Below are 12291 nucleotides of genomic sequence, written 5' to 3'. Positions count from 1 at the left end.
GAATTATGGATTATATAGATAATCCAGTTTTGGTCAGCTACTCAGTTTACATTAAAAATACATTTTATACAAATGAGTTATTTACAGGCATGAAATGCTACTTGAATGATGCACTGAAGTGTAAATGAAGTACTGAGGAACTTTCCACATGTGTTGGCTGGATTTAACTTATAGTAGAATGCCACTCACTGGTTATTCAACATTACAGATCATCTTGTGCATATAATAATTATGGATTACAATATTATTCTGTTAACATAACAGGCATGAAACTCTTCTGTTCAATTTGACATTTATAAACATTTTCTGTTCACTTTGATATGACTGTTCTATTCAGAATTACAGATAATCTTGTGCATATAACAATCATGGATTATAATATTATTCTGTTAACATGACCACGATGAAACTATTCTATTCACTTTGACATTTATAAAGCTGTTCTATTCACTTTGACATTTATAAAGCTGTTCTATTCACTTTGGTGTGACTGTTCTATTCAGAATTACAGATAATCTTCGGCTAATGTTGGTATGTGAGAAAACTTGCCAGTAGGTTCATGTGGGTCGGTGGTTCTTTCCAGGGTTTTCCCGGGTTTTTCCTCCACCATTAATACTGGCCGCCATGTACAGCCTATCGTGTGCTGAAAAATGGCATTAAACCCCACAACAACAACAACAGATAATCTTATGCATCATGGATTACAATATTAAGAATGAGCTTATGAGAGAGCTGACCCATTTTCTGGAGTTCTTGCTGTGAACAGCACTGTAATGACTATGATCCCAATGCCACTTAGGGACCGCCCTACTAGAGATGATAGACAGCACTCTCCATATAAGTGTAATGCTGATTTGCTGCAGACTGTGATACAAACACTCCAGAAGCAAGTGGGCAAGATGCAAAAACAGATTGACAAGCTAATAAATTAGAAGATTAAATTAGCTGCCCAGAGAGAGAAACCTTTGACTTTCAGCAGACATTCACAAACCATTGCTTTTAAACCTATTTCTCTAAGTAAAGGTGTACAGACACCTGAAGTATTGCTAAAAGAAAACCCAGTGCAGTTTTCCAACTCTGCCACTTACTCAACCCTTACTGATAAAGTTGTTGTTGTTGTTGTTGTAGGGTTTAATGCCAGTATTAATGGTGGAGGAAGAACCCGGGAAAACCCCAGAAAGAACCACCGACCCACGAGAAGCTACTGGCAAGCTTTCTCACATACCCACATTGGCCGAATCTGAGACTCAAATCCACACAGACAGGTGAGATAACAGTGATCTGTAATGTAGAGCACTTTAGACCATTTGGCCACTCGGGGGCCCCCTGATAAAGTTAAAATTAATAAAGCATCATACAAACTACATCAATGCAAAGCAGACATAATATAGTGTGACCCCGCTATAACACAGTAGTTGGGAGCCATAGAACCCGACCATGTTATAAACCGAACTTTGTTATAAGCAACCAGGTCAGTTAGCTGAAGAAGATTATGCATGTACCCAAAAAAAATTGCAGGGGGGAGGGGGGGGGCGGTAAAATACATGCTTCATTGGCACAGTTACCATCTTAAATTGATGCATATTAAATGAGAAATGCACCTGTAATGAAAACAGAGAAGGCATATATAATATTTTACTTTATTTAGAGAACCATGGATTGGTATACATGCATGTATACTGTTGATATACACATGTTTAATGTATAGCATGAATAGAGTATGAATACTGTGTACTCACCAGTGAATCTCATTACATACATTGAATCCACAATGCAAGTAATTCCTTCGAAAATATGCACACGCACAGATTTAAAATATTCAATAATTTTGTCATTGGTCGTATAGGTCTGAATTCAGTGGAAAAACTTAGCACAATCACGTAACAGATGATGAAGGACATTTACTTTTCAGTACGTCCCAAGTCTTTAAAAGTTTGCGTTTTAAGCCGCTGTTGGTAGCATTCATAAGCATAAACTTTTTCCCTGCAAAAAGGAAACTTTTACGGCAGAGTAAAAATGTTCCAGTCATGTTGGATAATGAAAAAATCCATCAGGTTCCTTTACTTTTATTTAAGTTTGGTACTGACTTCCTTTGAAGAAAGGTTCTTTGTTTTTATTGAAGATTGTAGTCAGCTTTGTTTGATGAAAAATGCATGCATTATTGAAGTCACTGCTAAAGGACAGCTTTGGAGAACCAAACAAATGCCCATTTCTTATTGTGGCGGCATTAACATCAAATAATTGTATTGCATGATTGAGACTGAATTTTTTCCATTTGCTTAGTACATTTTCATAACAATCAGTGCTTCAAAGGTAATCTGTTTTCTTTGAAATTTCAGCAAACTATTTTATCGGGGTACATTTTTAAAAAAAAGGAATTGGCCTTCATTTTGGTCGATTGTAGTTACTGTTCCTCCCTGCCTATTGAATAGACCAACAAGTAAGATGTTGTTTGTCTGTTTGGGTTTTGTTTTTTTACATTTGTGATGCTGCCTTCCACGCATGCATCAGAAATTTAACAAAGGATCAATGGACAATAGAGATGCAGGTGTTCTGGTCTGATGACAGGGATTACTACAGAAAATGTGAGTGTTCTGAAGGATTTAATTCTGAGTGAAAAGAAGAGGAATTTTACTTACCATCCACATACAGATGTCATTTTATGTAAATATATTAATTACTAGTGAACAGGCAAAACCCCACACGATCCAAGAATAAATGTTTTACACGTTATTTTTGTACTTTTAAGAAGGAAAAAACAATTTTTCATGTATGAGAAAAATTCACATAAAATTTCAAGAGCCATGCCACGATCATCTTGTATTATTCATACGCAGTCTCTTCCCCAAAAATGATAATAAACTTTCCACGATTTTTTTTGTACTTTTAAGAAAGAATTTTTATTTTCCATGTACGAGATAAATACATGTATTTAAAATTTCATAAGCCACATCACGACCGTGTTATATCCAAATTCATTTTATAATGGAACACGTTACAGCAGGGTCACACTGTACTCTGCTTTCTACCACCAAGGAAAAACATCCTCCTTAGTGATAGTTCCATCTTACATGGAATTAACAGCAGAGGGCTGAGGCACTGTGTTAGAAAGCATGCCATTTCAGGTGCTAAAATAAAGACAATACTGGAAGATAAAAAAATAAATGATCTCTCCAAGTTAACTAAAATAGTCCTCTATATTGGAGGGAACAATGCCAGTGAAGGGACTGATCTCGAACTTTTTGAAGAACTATATGACCAATTACTTACACATATCCATAGGCAAAATCAAAGCTGTCATGTTGCATTGTGTGAAATGGCCCCCAGAGGAGATTGTGATGTGTTGGATACCACTGAGGTCATTTGAAGACTGGCAAGTGAATGGGATATTGTTTACAGTCACAAGAGTTTCCTGGATGAAGAGGGACAATTGATGCAACATTTATTTAGAAAAAGAGATAATATCCACCTGTCTGGAAAAGCTGGCACAAAATATAAATGCAGTCATTCATATAGTCTGGTCTTACAGCCACATTACATTTAACTTCAACTGTCCCTATAAACCCGGTGTAGGTCAAAATAGCTATAGACACTATGGTCAGCCATATCCATATAGTCAGTACACTCATGGATGTGATTACTTTGGTGAGATCAAACATTCAGCACAGGAATGCAGGCACAGACAGACAGTTCAGTGCTATGAGTGTGTGGCTTTGGACACAAAGCCAAAGATCACAGTAGATTAATGGAATAGGTAGATGGTAATGAGGCCATCTCAGCTCCACAGGAAGACTCTATTCAGCTGGACATAGAACACAAGTATCAACACCGTTTACTATCGTGCCATCTTGGCATGCAGTTCATCCATAATGCATGTAATTCCATTGAAAAATTGCACACAGATTTACAGTATTTAGTAATTTTGTCCCAGATCATTGTGTCTGAACTCAACATCTAATGTATAACATGAACAGAGTATTAACACCATTTACTTTCCGTCTGATATCGTACCATTAAGGCTTGCAATTAATCCATAATACATGTAATTCCATTGCAGAAATTGCATACATATTTAAGCTGTTCAATAATTTTGTCACAGATCACTGTGTGTCTGAAATATGTGGGGAAAATTAACAGCAAAATTAGGTTTAGAAAGACAAAGCATGTGCACGGTTCATTACGTTCCAGAGTCTATGAACAGTGTCTGTACAAATTTCATACTGCTAAAATTTTCTCATATGTGTTTCCGTGTATATTTATCCATTGTAAATTTCCAATAATTAACATTTGTACACCTATTCGTTTGAATGACTACAGCAAAAAAAATTAACAGTCAACACATGCTTTCAGTGTACATGTAAGTTTTACTTCAGAATTTGTGAATATCAAAAACTACTATACTAATAATTGCTCAAATTGCAGAGAACAACTTGTGTTTATGAACTTGCTTTTCCATAACGGTAAAATAATTTTATTAAAAAAAAAGAGTTCATAAGCAAACACCATACACTTGTAAAACCAGAAAACTAAGTGCAGTAGGCCTTCAGTGGTTGCGAGTCACTTTTATAAATGTTTGTAAACTGAACTCGTGTACAATTTCATACCTATTACATTTCCAGCTAATAAAGTGGACATTATTTACTGGTCAATTGATTGCATCAAATAACACCGCCATGCCCAGCAAACATGTTGGCGGCTTTCATTCTTTGATGTTTATTAAATTGTGAGATTCTTTAGTCAACCATTGCATTGTCTACTGCTTGGTTGTGTATGCAGTTAAAGAAGAAACACATGTTGGCTATTGTTTGAGCAACGATTGTATACAGAATTAATTGAAGACAATCACAAAGATGACTTACTGGCTTTACTCATGGATCAGTAAATTTCCGATAATGTTTATTTTGGCATAACACTTCAAGAACCTGGTGAAATTGTTAAATTTCAGAAGCTACACCACAATCATATTAAAATTCATATATGAACTCTTCCCCAAAATGATAATAAACGTTTTACACAATATTTCTTGTAGTTACAAAAAAATATATTTTTTCCCGGTACGAGAAAAATTCACACACATGTATTTAAAATTTCAGGAACCACGGCACAATCAAAATATATTCGAATTCATACGCGATCTCTTCCCAAAATGATAATACATTTTTTAGACACCATTTCACTTACTTTGAAGAAAAAAATTTCATGCGCGAATGAATATATTAAATTTCTGGAGCCACACCATGACCATGTTATATCCGAATTTGCATTATTGCGGGGCACATTATGGCGGGGTCGCACTGTATTAAATTTTTTGTGCACTGCTAGTGCATTAAGTACTATCCACTTTTATGTTATCTCTTTAAAATGTTGTGTCCCCCAGATTTGGATGGTGGCAACACATGGTCCACAGCTTTTGGAATTCTAGGCGCAACACTGCTTTCATTTAGTATTATCCCAGTGTGAAATCTTCAGCTGTTGTGTAGAGTCATTGCTTTTATAAAATCTTTTTTTGCCCCCATTTGCAACCATTCTGGACATTGCAGAATTATTTATGAACCTTTATTAAATTTTCTACATTCTGAATTACATTGTTAAAATCACATGTAATCAAAATTTAATGGAATACATTTTTGAACAGGTACCTTTCTATGTGAACACAGTATTCAAGAAAAGCACTTAAGCACCAGTATGACAAACTTCAGGGCTCAAAATTAATGTTGACCCACTAACCCATAAGTTCATTCTCTTTAATGGTTAATTGATTTGTGTATTGTGTTGAATACCTACCAACATCCAGCACTTGACAAGGTACAATAAGTACAATAAGTGCTCAGTGTGCAAATATACCAATGTTGAACCACTCAGTTAATGTGATTATTGTCAAAACAGTCATCATGCACATGGAACTAGACTGGTATACTGGTCCCAAACATGGATTTCGTTAATGATAATAATAAAAGTTAAAGGGTCTCAGGCTAATAATGACTAATTGGAAAAAGTCACATTCACCAGCTCAATGAAAAAGCCAGAACAGTGTGTTTTAATTCATTGTATTGTGTAGAGAGTGATTGCAGATATAGACAGAAAAGACTAATTATGTACCAGAAATGCCGAGTAAATGAATACAAATGGCTGAAGTCTGACCTCAAAAAAGGCTGTGTTGTTCCTTTAGAAAGAAACGATATTGAGTTTGTGGAAATTATTTTTGCCCATTAGATCAAAAGCCCCCTTGAGGGACTCTTGTCTTGACAAATAACATATACAAGTGTAAATAACCCAAAATAAAGAATATAGAAATGTAGACCTAAATTTTCATGAAACAGATATTCTTTAGAATTTCTACTGACTGGAGCATTATTTGACTCGCATAAAAGGCTTTTCTGTTGTCATAAATTTGATGTCAGTATTGAATGCTTGCCATTTGTAATGGTTGTATATAAATTTTCATATTTCGTATTACAGACTTGCTGTGACTGTATATATCATTGAACATTTAATCAGCTAATTTCTTATCATAAGTCGTAGAATTCTGACAGGCTATGATGCCATTTTAAGTAGTGCATAGTAGTGTGGGTAATAAATAATTTGTCATTTTTATCCTGCCACCTTAATAACAATTCCCCACACATAAAAAAGCAACTAAAAAATGCTGCTTGCCAAAAATATTTTAGTATTTTTTGGTTGCTTTGGTTATAGACCAAAAGAACTTGAAAGATATTGTCTATCATCTGTGATTTGTCCATTGCAATATTACGCTCGACAAAATGGTGCACTGGGCAAGCATCACCTTTGGCGCCCTCCACTCAGTCAAAAACTCCATGATGTTACCAGTGTTACCTGCTACAACCCTGAACAGTTATAAAATCTTGACAGGAATTAGCATCAAAAGTAAATGCAAATTTCAGGTCCCATCATGGAAAAGTTGTCATTTACATGTATATTACACAAAGCCATCTGATTTGCAATATTGTACTCAACTGCCCTAATTATAGCACAGTAGTTAGCAGTGGAAGTTATGTCTGCAATTAAACTAAATTTAATTTGTTGCTGAAATTAAGAAATAATAAAGAAGGAATGTCACAATACCCAGATTGATCTCTCTCTCTCTTTCTCTCTTAGAGAATTGGTGATGTAGCAGATTCGCATAGAATAGTCATATATGGTATCTTTTGATTCCCTTGTATCAGAGAGCTCCTTCCCAAGTTAACTGCTACTGGCTATTCCAGATATTACTTTTGGAAGCATGAACATCTGTTTCTAATCCTAATTTATACAAGTTGGCTTACCTTAGAGTCATGCCACTGTGTGTAACATAAAATTTGTGATAGAACAACATCTATGCCTATTGTATGATATTGTAGAATATTGCACATGAATTAATATTGATAATATAACAACAGTAATGATATTAATAATAATATATTGTTATTCAGTGATGATATTTGTACAAGGACCAATTTTGAAAGGTAACTTGTGTACAAATGCCATTTTTGCCTTTTCCCTTGGGTGAATGCTAATGGCAGATTTGAAGGTACTTTCATCAGGTTTCTCTCTCCATTGACTAGCAAGCTTTGCAAGGTTTTGAATGTCAAGATTTATTAGCTTTTATTCTAAATATATCACATTTTCCAGCTAGGAATGGTGTTCATTTTTTTAATTTGATGATAAATTGTTTATTGGTTCAGATAACCTCAGATTTTTTTAAAACCAGACAGTGAAAATGAGATGCTTCTTGCAATGCTCTATATATAGTAATAATAGAGTTTGCACATCAATATATTGTATTGATGTTACCTCAAATTTTGGGGCCCCAAGTGGCCGAGTGGTCTGAAGCACTCCCAATTATAGATCACTGCCATCTCACCTGTCTGCGTGGGTTCAAGTCTTGGATTTCGCCAATGTGGGTATGTGAGAAAGCTTGCCAGTAGCTTCTCGTGGGTCGGTGGTTCTTTCCGGTGTTTTCCCGGGTTCTTCCTCCACCATTAATACTGGCTGCCATGTATAGCCTACCTTGTGCTGAAAAATGGCATTAAACCTGACAACAACAACAACAACAACAACAACCTCAAATTTGATTGGGAAGAGTAAACACAGTGTCCATTAATGTATAAGAGTAATGACATAGATAAAGTGGGAAGAGTAAAAACAGTGTCCCAAGGGTAATGACATAGAGAATGGACCGCTCCGGTGGCCTAGTCGTTAGAGCATCCGTCTTGAAAACAAGAGGTTGTGGGTTCGATCCCCGGCTGAGTCATACCAAAGACTTAGAAAAATGGTACTAACAGCTGCCTCGCTTGGCACTCAGCATTAAGAAGTTACTGTTAGGACTGGTTGGCCTGGTGTCAGGATAATGTGACTAGGTGGGAGATCATGCTACATGTCTGCGGCATGATGCCCCATTGCTGGACATCACTATAAACTGACACACTGCAGACATAGTAGCGATATGACTGAAAAATTGTTAAAGCTATGTTAAAAATCCTAATCACACACACACACACACATAGAGAATGTATAAGGGTAGAAATAGATCATGTTGTTGTTGTTGTGGGGTTTAATGCCATTTTTCAGCACACAATAGGCTATACATGGTGGCCAGCATTAATGGTGGAGGAAGAACCCTGTAAAAACCCAGGAAAGAACCACTGACCCACAAGAAGCTACTGGCAAGCTTTCTCACATATCCACATTGGCTGAATCTGAGACTTGAACCAATGCAGACAGAGATGAGATGGCACTGATCCATAACAGAGAGCCCTTTAGTCCACTCGGCCACTCAGCGCCCCGACATAGATAATGTATAAGGGTAATGACAAATAATGTATAATGTCAGAAAAGTAAAAACAGTGTCCTTTAATGTATAAGGGTAATGATGTATGTCACACCACATTGAGAAAGTGTAGTGTGCAGGGAGATGATTGAGGAAGAATACTCCACACATAGTTTCTGCCCTCACCATGATGTGTGGAGAATGACAAAATTGCTTGAGCTGCACTCTAGTTACTAATTATGACAAAGAGTAAACTGTTGTGTTGTATGTTGATTTTCTTCAAGTTACCAGCGGCTGAGATGACATACTTGACAGCTTTCATACTGAAGTCTGTTCACATCTTAACAGCATCATTCACTCAGACAAACCTGTCTATAAAAGGAAAACCAATAAAGTCTATCTTTATAGGATAATGAATAAAATAAAATATATCCATAAAGCACAGACTTTAAAACATACGTACATACATACACACACACATACATGCATGCATGCATGCATACATACATGCACACACATACATGCACACATACATACATACACACACATACATACATGTGCACGCATACATACATACATACATGTGCACGCATATATACATGCATGCATACATACATACATACACACACATACATACATACATACATGCACACACATACATACACACACATACATGTGCACGCATATATGCATGCATACATACATACACACACATACATACATACAAATGCACACATACACACACACTTACACACACACACACACACACACATGCATACATGCATACATACATACATACATACATACATACATACATACATACATACATACATATGAATATAACATGTCTGTATATAACAAGAAGACCTAACTGTCATACCTGTCTGTGAAAGACTGAGTGAATCCTATCAGATAGTCTGTAAAGCCTGTCTCTGAAGTATAATCAGTAAACAATAGAAAAACCGAAATGTATCCGTAAAAGATAGTCATTTGAACCTGTCTATAAAGAATCATCATTTTAACCTATCTCTGAAGGATAGTTATTAAAACTTGTCTATAAAGCATAGTAAAACCCTATATATTAAGGACAGTCATTAAAACTTATCTGTAAAGGACAGTTAGTAAAACCTATCTATCAAAGGTAGTGAGTAAACCCTCTCTTTAAGGATAATCAGTAAAACCTATCTACACAGGATAATTAGTTAAACCTATCAATAAAGAACATTCAGACCTTTCTTTCTATAAAGGACAGTCATTAAATTTGTTTGTGATAAACAGGTATCCGTTGTATACAACTTGAATGTGTAATCTTGAAAAGGAATTTCTTAAATGTAGTCCATTATATATTGGTAGCTTCAGTCTAGTTTAAACTGAGATCTCCAGCATCACTGTGTGGTGTCTGGCATCCATTACCACAAATTTGTTATTGCTACTCCAAAGAGACCACTCTGGTGGTCTAGTGGTTAGAGCATCCACTTCAGATGCAGAATGTTGCAGGTTCCAACCCTGGCCGAGTCATACCAAAGACTTAAAAATTGGTACTAAGAGATGGCTCACTAGGTGCTCAGCATTAAGAGGTTACTGTTAAGACTGGTCGGCCTGGTGTCAGTATAATGTGACTGGGTGGGACATGATGCTACATATCTGCAGCATGAAGCCCAAGGGTTAGCATTTCAATCTAAAATTAATATATTTTTGCTGCTGTAGATGTGCCTTCAACCTGGAAAACAGAATAAGCTAATGGTGGACAAAGACTAGAAGCTGATGAATATGCAAAAAAAATTTGTAGCATGCATATTTTTCAGGTTTTTTCCCCTGATGAAACAATGTGCTAAGTGGGCACAAACAAGGTCAAGATTTGCAGACATCATAGTGATATGACTGAAAAAGCCATGTTACAAATATAAAAAAAACGCACATACACATACACAACTCCAAAGAAACTGCTAGGAGAATTGCCACCAAATGTTACAAACACATTCATCTAAAGGTTTTAATGGTCATTAAAAATTGTCAGTGTAGCCATTTTGACAATTGTATTGCTACTCCTGAATTGAGGCTCTATAGGGTTTTCATTGAAAGGTTACATGATGTGTCTGGTTGGTTATAAATGAAAATGATGCTAATCTGACATCTAGTGTGTCTGTCATGACATCCATTTTGAAAATATTATTGCTGCTCCTCCTGAATGGATGGCTGTATTGACATGATGTTTTAAATGAAAGTCATCTTCAGATATCTGGTTGGTGTTAAATGAAAATGGTGCCCCTATGGTTCTGGTATGCCTGGAATAATTGTTATCTTGTTGTTAATAATCCTCATTAATCAGGATAGTCATATTGACACTAAAATAAAAGTCTTTGTATGATGTCTGGTTGCTTCTAGATGAAACAGATGCCCGACAACCAATGTGAGCACCATGGGAATCTTCTATTGCTTCTCCACTTATTGACATGGAGCTTTTGTAGTAGCTGTCTTGGGTGGGGACAGCTACATTGGGTTCGAGTCTTGGGTTTGGCCAATGTGGGTATGTGAGAAAGCTTGCCAGTAGCTTCTCATGTGTCAGTGGTTCTCTCCAGAGTTTTCCTGTGTTCTTTTTCTACCATTTATACTGGCCTCCATGTATAACCTATCTTGTGCTGAAGAATGTCATTAAACCCTACAACAACAACATTGTTTTGTTATGTTGATGTGACATAAAACACTAAACCAAACCAAACATGAATGGTTGGAATTTCTCAAAAATATCAGGGATGGTTTCAGTACTTGGCCTTTAAAAGAAGAAACAATCTTACCTTGGATTCTGGAAATTCTTTTTAGTCCCTTCAAGAGACTTTTGTTTACATTATCTTCCCAAAACTTGACATGCTTCAAATTGCAACACTGAAAACAAGTATTTATGTATTGAAATAGATTCTTTTATTTTTTACACTTTCTTTATGCAGAGGCTGAAGAATGTCACAGTTAATATATTTTGTCATGTATAAGGTGTTCTTTATAGTTCTGAAGTATACACTAAGACGGGTCGGCAACCTACCGTATGCATGCTACAAGGTGGCATGTCAAGAGGGTTTGTGTGGCACGCGAAGGGCAGCCAAAAATCTTGATTTTAACTGTTACTCTCTTACTGGTGGCACATGCTCGTTCATTTTATAATTAATCTGGAAAAATGTGGCACGCTATGTAAAATAGGTTGCTGACCCCTGCACTAAAACATTAAATGATACATTGAGGTTGCTATTCATTGTAGTCATGCAGAATAATAGCAGCTGTATAATGACTACAGAGAAACCTAACCTAAAAGGATTCTCAGTGGACCGCACAAATTGTATTCATTGTGGATAGATGTCCTGAATGTAGAGGTTAAATATGTAACTGAAATAGGTATAATTTATAAGGTGTCCACAAAGAGATTTTTTACTTCATTGTCTTTCTTGCTGTCTGAGTATTCACCTCTCTGCCAATTATAAGTATTCATCTATCTGCTAATTATTTCCTTTTGCAATTCTTGATACTTCTGTCAT

At 36.0% G+C, this 12291-nt stretch overlaps 1 protein-coding gene across 2 annotated transcripts in view; it reads left to right on the top strand.

Annotated features, from left to right (window-relative positions):
• The window catches only part of LOC149787798 (lipase maturation factor 2-like), a 151935-nt gene that overhangs the window by 76758 nt on the left and 62886 nt on the right, over positions 1-12291 (top strand). The gene's annotated exons all lie outside the window — the stretch shown is intronic.

The sequence above is a fragment of the Sinohyriopsis cumingii genome, chromosome 11 (genome assembly GCF_028554795.1).
Source record: "Sinohyriopsis cumingii isolate HCF-2022 chromosome 11, ASM2855479v2, whole genome shotgun sequence".
Lineage (NCBI taxonomy): Eukaryota > Metazoa > Mollusca > Bivalvia > Unionida > Unionidae > Sinohyriopsis > Sinohyriopsis cumingii.
This window is presented reverse-complemented; position numbering and strand designations above follow the sequence as displayed.